Raw genomic sequence first — 10,541 nt, 5'->3', positions numbered from 1 at the left:
GATAATCTTAATTGTATTGTTATGGCCTTAGCTGTATTTCGAATAAATGTGTCTGGATTGTTATCTTTGTCTTTCACTGTCTCAGCAGGTCCTCCTTCTGCTTGGAGAGCTGTTTTGGTCTGGCATTGACCTGGCAGCTAGCAATTGGTCTCCATTATCAAGTGGTCATTTTAAAAACCCCGTCTCCAGCAACTGTCCCCCTGGCAGCAAGTGGAAGCAGCAGACATGTGCTTCATCTCCAAACCCTCAGTGATTTTTGTGTGTGTTTTCAGAGATCCATTAAGTACTGAGGTCAGTTATGGAGTTCCACAGGGTTCAGTGCTTGGACCAATTCTGTTTACACTATACATGCTTCCCCCTAGGCAGCATCATTAGAAGACATTGCATAAATTTTCACTGCTATGCAGATAACACCCAGCTCTATCTGTCTATGAAGCCAGATAACACACACCAATTAGTTAAACTGCAGGAATGTCTTAAAGACATAAAGAGCTGGATGGCCGCTAACGTTCTGATTCTTAATTCAGATCAAACTGAGGTTATTGTACTCGGCCCTGAAAAGCCTAGAAATATGGTATCTAACCAGACTCTTACTCTGGATGGCATTACCTTGGCCTCCAGTAACGCTGTGAGGAACCTTGGAGTCATTTTTGACCAGGACATGTCCTTCAACGCACATATTAAACAAATATGTAAGACTGCTTTCTTCCATTTGCGCAACATCTCTAAAGTTAGAAATATCCTGTCTCAGAGTGACGCTGAAAAACTAGTTCATGCATTTATTACTTCCAGGCTGGACGACTGTAATTCATTATTATCAGGATGTCCAAAAAACTCACTGAAAAGCCTTCAGTTAATCCAAAATGCTGCAGCAAGAGTCCTGACAGGGACTAGAAAGAGAGAGCAGATTTCTCTTGTTTTGGCTTCCCTTCATTGGCTTCCTGTTAAATCCAGAATTGAATTCAAAATCCTGCTCCTCACATACAAGGTCTTAAATAATCAGGCCCCATCTTATCTTAATGACCTTGTAGTACCATATCACCCTATTAGAGCGCTCCGCTCTCGCTCTGCAGGCCTACTTGTTGTTCCTAGAGTATTTAAAAGTAGAATGGGAGGCAGAGCCTTCAGTTTTCAGGCCCCTCTTCTGTGGAACCAGCTTCCAGTTTGGATTCGGGAGACAGACACTATCTCTACTTTTAAGATTAGGCTTAAAACTTTCCTTTTTGCTAAAGCATATAGTTAGGGCTGGACCAGGTGACCCTGAATCCTCCCTTAGTTATGCTGCAGTAGACGTAGGCTGCTGGGGATTCCCATGATGCATTGAGTTTTTCCTTTCCAGTCACCTTTCTCACTCACTATGTATTAACAGACCTCTCTGCATTAAATCATATCTGTTATTAATCTCTGTCTCTCTTCCACAGCACGTCTATTATCCTGTCTATATCTACATCATTATTTATCTATTATAGACATACATAATGTTCAGTAATCCCATGTGTAAAAGTTTTACAATTTACAGTAATATCTTGAACCTTTGTCTATTGACCCGTTATCGTAGTATCAGGCACTGTATGATGGTGGGGTAATAAAGACAGAAGACAAAGTGAAAGGTTACTTTAAGATCAAGCTTATGCACGTCCCCTGAAGTCCAACCACAGTCCAAAAAGATAAGATGTTATATAAACTGTGTATCTATGGTGGGCCAATAAAGAATTTGAAAAGTGAAAGTAAAATGTAAAAAAAAGTAAAATGAAAGAGTAATAAAAGGAAGACAAAGTAGGGAAGGATATAAGGACTTTTTTTTTTTTTTTTTTACAGTATCATTTTCATCATTTAACTTAGCTGATGGTAGTTCACCTGGTCAGCCTTCCGAGATTTTGGGTGAGCTTATTAATAATGGGTTGGATTTATATAGCGCTTTTCAAGGCACTGTCATGGTTCGGAATTTGAGGAAGAGACTACGACTGGGATATAGTTTGGGTCAGCACAGATCATTTTATTAAAACACACATTACAGTGTGGGAAGAGCCGGACTTCTTCTTCGTTTGCACAAAGACAGAAAGCTTTATAGTCATTATGACGTCAGAAGAATTCAGAAACATTCCCCTATCTCCTTCTATGTCCTTCTATGGCTAAGAACAACAACATGTTCCAGATGTTTCCACTCATGCTTTCTGGGAACTTAACCAATAGTGTGTTCATGAGTGTGTATTTTGTGAGTGTCAGTTTCCGGCCAACAAACGGTCAGTGTCCTTATCTGACTCTATTTTGGGCCGTCTGGATCCACAGCTAAGCTGGTGGTTTTACTAACTAATAGAGTATTGTATCTAGACATCTGTTATAGCAGATTTACTAAATGATAAATGATACATGCTAATATGGATAATAAACTGATGCAGACTAATGAATTAATGATGAAATAATAACAGTGCTTTATGAATGACATATAGTGACAGTAAAATAAGATGTTTTCCTCGATAACTCCCCCTCTTGGGCTCGCTTGCGAGTCCAATCTAACAAACAAACACGTTATAACACTTACCAATCCCAACACCCCCGTTAGTTTCCAATTTTCCCACAATTTCATGATCACTGTTCCCAGGCTCTTTTACTTTTACTCTAAACTTCGTGATAAGCGTATCAAGTTATGAGTATAAAACATGCAATTAACATACAAAACTATTACGATTCCTTTAAACTATCAATTACTTCAGACTAGAGCCCTAGCCTATTAGGAGCCTGGAATGAATTAATCAATTGCTGCTTGGCGCGACGCTCCTCTTCTTTCTTCACCTCAACCAGGTGGACTACTGGTGAGGAGGTGCACAGGGGAGAGGATTATTCTGCCTCTATGTTCCCCCTGTGTTGGGTGGAGCTTATCTCGAGTAAGCTCTCTGTCGGGGCCACCTCCCTTGGGCCCTCCTGGTCGCCTCACACATGTTGACTCCCTACTGAGACCTGTACAAGAACATTATACATTCTCTCTAAAACAATCTCCTGTAACCCTGTGTAAAACATCAGTCGGCAGTTACATGTTAAGCTCCTTTAACTCCCAATTCACCTAAAAAGCAAATCTGTTAAATCAAACAGCTTATTTACAACCCCCTGTAAATCATAAGAGTAATAAAAGATTCAGCACAACAGACAAGTATCATGTCCAGGTTTTCTCCGATCATTAAATCACTATTATTGCCGCAATTTGTCTTAGTCACACTTGGGCAATGTTACTCCACTAGTTTATCACTCAGAGCCCCCTAATGGCCAGTTAGTGAGCTCTAGGTCAAACTGTCCCCAAATTGGTTATTTGTTATTATTACTTGTTTTATTATTATTCTTTGTTTTCATGTCACTTGTCTGTTTTCTACTGCACCCTCCTCACGCATCCTTAACAAAGCAAAGCAAACATTAGCAGCACACTGACCGTGGTCAGGCATCCACATTCCAGAGGTGCTATAAAAAGATTTCCTGTAAAAAGGAAAACATTAAGAACTGTAACGCTGTAGAGAAGAAAATGAAAATGTTAACGCTGCGCAGGTGGGTAAAGTTAAATCGTCATGCAACCTCAGATGTCGCTGTCATCTATCCGCTCCTGTAAAAAGAAACACATAAATTCATCCACCCTTTTGTCCTATCTAGGTGGAGATTAACCTTAAGTCTTGTCATCTTTTACCAGTCAGTCCATTTGTTTTATTTCCAGTCTCTCATCCATTCATTCATTCATTCATCCATTCTTTCCTTTGCTGATAGTGGAAACCATCGCCGCATTTAGATTTCCGCCCTCAGCAAGATGACGTCATTTCAAAAAGAAAAACAAGAACTTGAGATCGGATTACCTCGCTGAATCCTTTTTTAGGCAGGGACTCTCATTTCCAATTGTCCCCATAAGTGTTTCCTCCAGAACCCATTTCAATGCGGAGAAACTCACCACAATTTTCTCGCCGACGTGTAATGCTTGTAATTTCCGATGTGCAGATCTGTTTAAAGAAAAGATTCAGAAACAAAAATCAGTGCACTGTTCAAAATATAAAACAAAATAAAATGAAAGATAACAAAAACAAAAATGCAGACGCCCGGGTCTTAGGACTTGTCACTGAATATTCCTCCTATCAGTAAAAATGCCAAACCTAAACCTACACAGAGTCAAATCAACACCACCTCAACCTTTTCATATTCATAAACCTATATGTTTTGTGTTCGTGAAACAAAATTGAACCGTTTCCATATTAAGTGATTTGAGCTCTTGAAATGTTTTAGTTCTCGTAATTCTGCCAGTTTATCTCAACACTTATTCAGTAACTTTTATTCAACTACAACTTGATCACTCAAATCTTACCTGTTCAAATTGCCTAGGGTTCAACAAAGTCTAGATCCCAGTTATCATGAAACTTGAACGGGTGTACGATGATTTACTTACAATAATTTAGAATCAGCACTCACCCTAGTTCTACTACTGGCACTGCGTGACTTTTCTCACACTGGAAACCAGAATTTAGTACATATTTTTAATACCTCAGGCAATCGTGGTCAAGGGCTGGCCCCCCCTTTCTCTTCTTCTTTGTCCGTGTGTTCCTCCTTTTATTAAACCTCCATCACAATGATGTGGCGCTCTGAAATAAGACTCACACTGTTAATTCATCGTTTTCACTCTGCACCACTGCTCAGGCTGTTTTCTTTTCTTCTTTAGTGTACAGTAAACAATTGAGTCGAGGCCTTAAGCCCCAGATATCTCGCACGGGCATCGTTTCATAACCAAACTGCTCTGGACTCTGCTCCCCAGACCACACAAATGCCCTCTGGGCTTATTATTGTAGCAGATTCTGTATTTGAATTTGTTGTGTGCAGCATTGAGCCTTTGTCAGTAAAGCATTCTTCATTGCAGCAGCTGGAGCATTGTGTGTCACTTCTTAGTGAGTTGAATCAACATTTTGATTTTGGTGCGTGGGTGTGTATCAGTTTTCACTCACTCAACGAATGCATAAGTGTTCATGTGTGTGTTTCTCTTCATTCTAAGTCGGCGCATGCAGAAGTGTGTGTTTGTGTGTTGGTGTGTGTTTGTGTTCATCCCCTTCCTGTTCTGTTGTTTAGGTAAACCAGCAGCCTGAAGCATGCCCTGGGGTCCTGCCCTCCTCTTTGGGTCTGTTTGCATCCGTTGTTGCAGCTGCCTGCATCTTCTCCTTGTAACTTGACCCTTTTGCTTCTGTAGCTCCTTCAGGGCTTGCTCCTGCTGTTGGAGCTTTGCGTCAGGTCTAACGACCTCCTGCTCCAGCAAGCTTCCGCCTGATTTCAAGTCCTATACGTGAAACTCCACATCTGACTGATGAGTTCAATTAGCAGCCAGCTCCTCCGGAGCCATGCTCAATTTCTGTTCTCATGCCTTGAGCTCTTACTGAGGGCAAAAACCTCAGAGTCTTTTCCTTCCACGTCAGATCGGAGTCTATTTATGTTGTCCTTACTTTGCTCCACGGCCTTCTGCAGCTCTGCTGTTCGGCTCTTCTCAGAGGTCAGCATTCTTTTGCTCACCCTCCCTTTTCCTCCGGGCTTAATGCGCGTCTCGTCACAGCTCTGTGAGCTGAAGCTTTAGCGTTCTCCATCTCCGCTGCATGAGATTGCTTTCTGCCGCACTGTTGACATCCTCAAGTTGTTGTTATGAGTCCAGCTGCTGTGGCCTTCAGGGGTCAAAGGGTCAACGATGGTAGCGGAGAGGGCAATGATGGTAAAGGGGAGGGTAGGAGTCCAGGTCAGCTTCGGCTTTCAGAAAAAAGAAAAACAAAACAACAACAGGTGAACAGGAACATGATGTTGTGTTGGCTATGTTATCCAGAGAGGGGAGAAACAACGGGGCCTCCTCTCCCCCCTTTTTGTTTTTTCTCACCATATAATCAACTCATAACCCCCCAAGTTGGCAGGACAACACAGGTACATGTTAAAATTCTTACAATCATGCCTAAAAACCTAAAAAGGAATTTTCTGTCATTCAGTAATCATTTGTCTTAAGCAGTCAACAAAAACATGTCACAATTTGACTCTTTTAACCACTAAATTTGTCGTGTTCTCACTGGATGGTCAGACCAGTGTCTTTTCTTTTGAAGTTAAGTTGTTGTCCTGCAACCCAGAGAGTTTATTTGTCAGTAGTGGATAAACTATATCATTTAAAAACAGGTGTATATTAAGTGTCGCTACTTTAACCTTGCTCGTACGTGCACATGTATGTAAGCTGTTTCTTCATTGCATGTGTGGGTGCGTCTGTATGTGGGTTAATTTAGCTTTTTCTCAAACGAGGCATTTCTCTAACACGCACATGTGTCTGTTCCTCACACTTCTCATACCTTTCTCTAGTTGTGTGTGGTCTTATTTGTTTCAGTCATTTACCAGGAACATCTTTTCCTTTTTTCCATGTCTTCCGCCAGAGGTTAATACTGGTGAGATTCAGGGACACAGCACCCAGAGCAGTTCAGCGAGAAAAACACGCCTAAAACTTCATGCTTTCTTTTTCCAGGAGGCGTGGGGACTACTCTGGTGTCCAGCCGTGAATTTTTAGCCAAAGCTTGGCCTGTCTTCTGCTGCCGTACAGGTTTCCAGGTTAAGAAAAAACCACCTGTATAAAGACACTAAACATACATTTAGTATTTGTATAAACATAACTGCCTATATTATTGAACTCTTTACTAACTTTAAACCCCACAAGTATAAAGTATAAAACTTCATATGTTCTTGACTGCAAACACAAAAAACTGCTTGATGTTGTTACTAATTATTTTCCTCTACAACACTACAAATCATGTTTTCTCTTGTGTCCAGCAGGGGAAGAAGGTGACCTCCACTATCACTGCTCCCCTAATTGGAGACAATTTCTCACGCACCCCTTCACACTCACAAACTCCTATGCATCAATTTAAACATGCAAAGCCACCAAAAATTCACACTCATACATCTACAGCAAAGCTTTAACATAACAACAACCCACTCCTCCCTTAACCGGGAGAAATCACCTTGAATCAACCAACTCCCTTCCATATAAAACGTCAAACAAAGATAAACCACAGACATTTCTACACTTCTGTGTCTTCCACGCTGCACAATAGGCAGAAAATCACAGATTAATCACAGTCTATTCAATTTATACTTAACATCACAACAAGAGAAAAACCTGCTCTTTCACAGCTCTCACAGCTAAAGTCACCAACTCCAAAACCACAGAATTTAATCAATATAGTCAAAACTCTTACACACAGCCTCTGAAATACTAAAAAAAAAAATCACCAAACACTCGGTTACTCTTTTCACTCGCTCTTTCTCACTCCCTTCTTCCCCATTCTTTCCCATACACCATGCACGCTCGCTCTCGCGGACTCACTCGGCCCCCACCTCTTCTCTCTCACAGACAGCGGCCGTTCTCATGCACTCCACAACTTCTCAGACTGCGTCACAGACTGCAGTTTCTCAGCCATTTTTTTTAAAACAATATAAAACCAAACACACCTTTTTATTCAATCGTCACACACTCAGCTTCTCTATTAAATCATTCTCACAAGACACGCAGTTATAATCAGTATAAGCGCTTTACACAGCCGATTCACACTTTACTTATATACTCAGGCCTGTATCAATCATGACAAACAAAAGACACCAGATGCCAAAACTAGTTATTCAACGGTTCCTTATCACTTCAACAGAACCCCTGTACCGGTTGACCAGTTGAACAGTTAAACAAATAGAGAAAAACAGTTTCCCCTATCTTCCTTCAATACTCAATGGGCACATGCGCCCCCCCCCCCCCCCACCCCACCCCTCTCTGTCTCTGTCTCCCTCACACACAGACTGCGGGGTTCACCAAGCCCCCCTCTGCTGCTTGAGAAAGAGAGAGAGACGCTTTTTCCTTTTTTCTCTACCACACACACACACAAGTAATTTATATTCTATTTACACACGGGCCCGCATAGACATAAGAAAACACCACATGCCAGAACAGCTTATCTTTTTTATTTCACTTCTTATTTCTATACCGGTATCCCTACGTTTTCGACTAATTTAAAAGCTCTAAGCCCAGGCCCCGCCTTGCTGGTCAATACCCCGCGTCGGGAACGTCCTCGCCGGCCGCGGTCAAGTTTCTAAACTAATTAATTTATACCTGCTCCCCGTCAGAAAACCAGGAGCTCCACCTGCCACGTAACCTATCACAGATCACGCTTTTGGCTTTACTTAAAGTTCACAGGTCCCTGACGTTAACAGGGGCAGGCGAGTCCGACTCTGTCGATCAAAAAATGCAGCATAAAGACAATTCACTCGTAGAATTGCCGGCCTGTTACCTGAGTGTCCCAAGTTCTCAACGGAAGGCCAACTCCGGGCTAAAACCTAACCACGCGTCCGCGATTAGGGGTCAGTGCCACCTGCTGAACACAACTGCATTCCTAGGGGACCGCGTCCCCAGTCCCAAGAAAATTTACTTGTTTTAAAAGCCTCACTGTGGGCACTCTGCCCCCCCAGTTTAATTACCTGACGCCCGAAACCGCGTTTCTGCTGATCAATTAAACCAAATTCCCTACACTACCGATTTACTGTCTGGCATTAAACACTTTAAACCGTATTGTCTTAAACACATATAACCTCTTAGCTCAAAATTCACCCCCAAAATAAACAGCAATAAATTTAGTCAGACCAATATGCCCTATTTTTAAAACTAATTGCTCAAGATCAGAACAGAACAGAAGCCCCACTGAGTGAACATTTAATTTAGTTTAATTTCCAATTCAGCACCTTTGGACGTCAACAGGCGGTGCTTACCTCTCCTATTCCGGGGCCCATCACTCAGTCGACCTCCTGGCTGTCCGTCTGACACCACTAGACCATCAGCCAAGCTCCATTAGTGTTCCCCCTCAAACCGGGTTTCGAGCACCAAAATGTCAAGATTCGAGTTTTTGAGGAGGAGACAAACGACTGCATGGTCTCTCAGTAGATGTCAAAATAGTGATTTTTATTATACATATGTACATATGGGGAAGATGAGCATCACAAGCCTTTAAGAGCCGATCTCCCCCGAACAGTCTCTTCACAAGGTTTTTATTGCAATGATGACGTCAAGTCACATGATAAGTATCAGTCAGTTCTTACTTCTATGTCCTTCTATGGCTAAGAACAACAACATTTTCCAGATGTTTCCACTCCGGCTTTCTGGGAACTTAACCAATAGTGTGTTCATGAGTGTGTATTTTGTGAGTGTATGTCCAACAGGGAGCATGTCCTGAGACGACCTCCCTTTCCTTAATAAGTGTGTATGTGACCGTGCGTGTTTTACATAACTCTGTATGTGCATGTTTGTGTAAGCCTGCAAGTGAATGCAGGAGGCCCAACTGGACCCTCTAGCTCAAGAGGTGCTTTCGCCACATGATAGAGTATTACATCTAGAATGGGTTTTATCCTACGTGCTCTGAAATAAACAATAAATGATACATGATAAACTGAAGATAAGTAATACAGACTAATGAAGTAAATGAAGTAACGATGAAATAATGACGGTGCTTTATGAATGATATATAGTGCCAGTAAAATAAGATGTTTTCCTCAATAGTGGGAAGGAAAAACTCCCTTTTAACAGGAAGAAACCTCCGGCAGAACCAGGCTCAGGGAGGGGCGGGGCCATCTGCTGCGACCGGTTGGGGTGAGAGAAGGAAGACAGGATAAAGACATGGTGTGGAAGAGAGACAGAGGTTAATAACAGATATGATTCGATGCAGAGAGGTCTGTTAACACATAGTGAGTGAGAAAGGTGAATCCACACATCACTCGGCTGGAGGAAGCTGGGTTTCCACACCGTCCTGGACATAAATACAGACCTGCCTGCTGTCATAGACCCCAGCACTCACATATTACTTATAGGTGATGTTACGAGTTCAAAATTGGGGATGGAAACAAGAGAAACACCACAATAACAACACTGGTCCGGTCGGGTTGAGTCAAACGATGATTTAATGATCACACACGTGGGAGATGGACACTGTATGCAGACAGTCTCAGATCTCAAAATGGTGGAGCATTGCTCAAACTCTTATAGCCTCTGGTTCTCCCATCTTATCATAAAAGCCTAAACATTCACATTCTTTCTCTCACACGGCGCCTAAGCTACGACCTTGGCTCCCTGTTTATCTGCTCGTGCTGAGATGGGGCAGAAAACTCCAGCATGTTCTATTCTCTTCTAATCAGACAAATAAGGCGATGACTTTCTGCGAACAGTATTCCTTATAACTCAACAGTATAATGCATCATAAACAATATCATTCATTCACAATAAATCAGCAGTCTAATGCAATGCAAATCAGTTTAAATACTGCAATAATTATCACCTTCTTCTAATTCAGGAGAATAATGCAAACTTAAACTACATAATAATTCACAATCTTTATTTCGGGGTCTAACATGGCATAAAATAATATCATAATTTTACAATTCCCCCTGATGAGCTCATTATTCTAATGAGCTCACAAACACCCTGTAGCCCAGTGTGGCCGGGTTCATCTCTTCTCACTCCTGAGGTCCTTTGTCCCCCT

The sequence above is a fragment of the Mchenga conophoros genome, linkage group LG11, assembly GCF_057382185.1.
Source record: "Mchenga conophoros isolate Kocher_MC1m ecotype Shallow Benthic linkage group LG11, M_conophoros_male_GT1.1, whole genome shotgun sequence".
Taxonomy (NCBI): domain Eukaryota; kingdom Metazoa; phylum Chordata; class Actinopteri; order Cichliformes; family Cichlidae; genus Mchenga; species Mchenga conophoros.
This window is presented reverse-complemented; position numbering follows the sequence as displayed.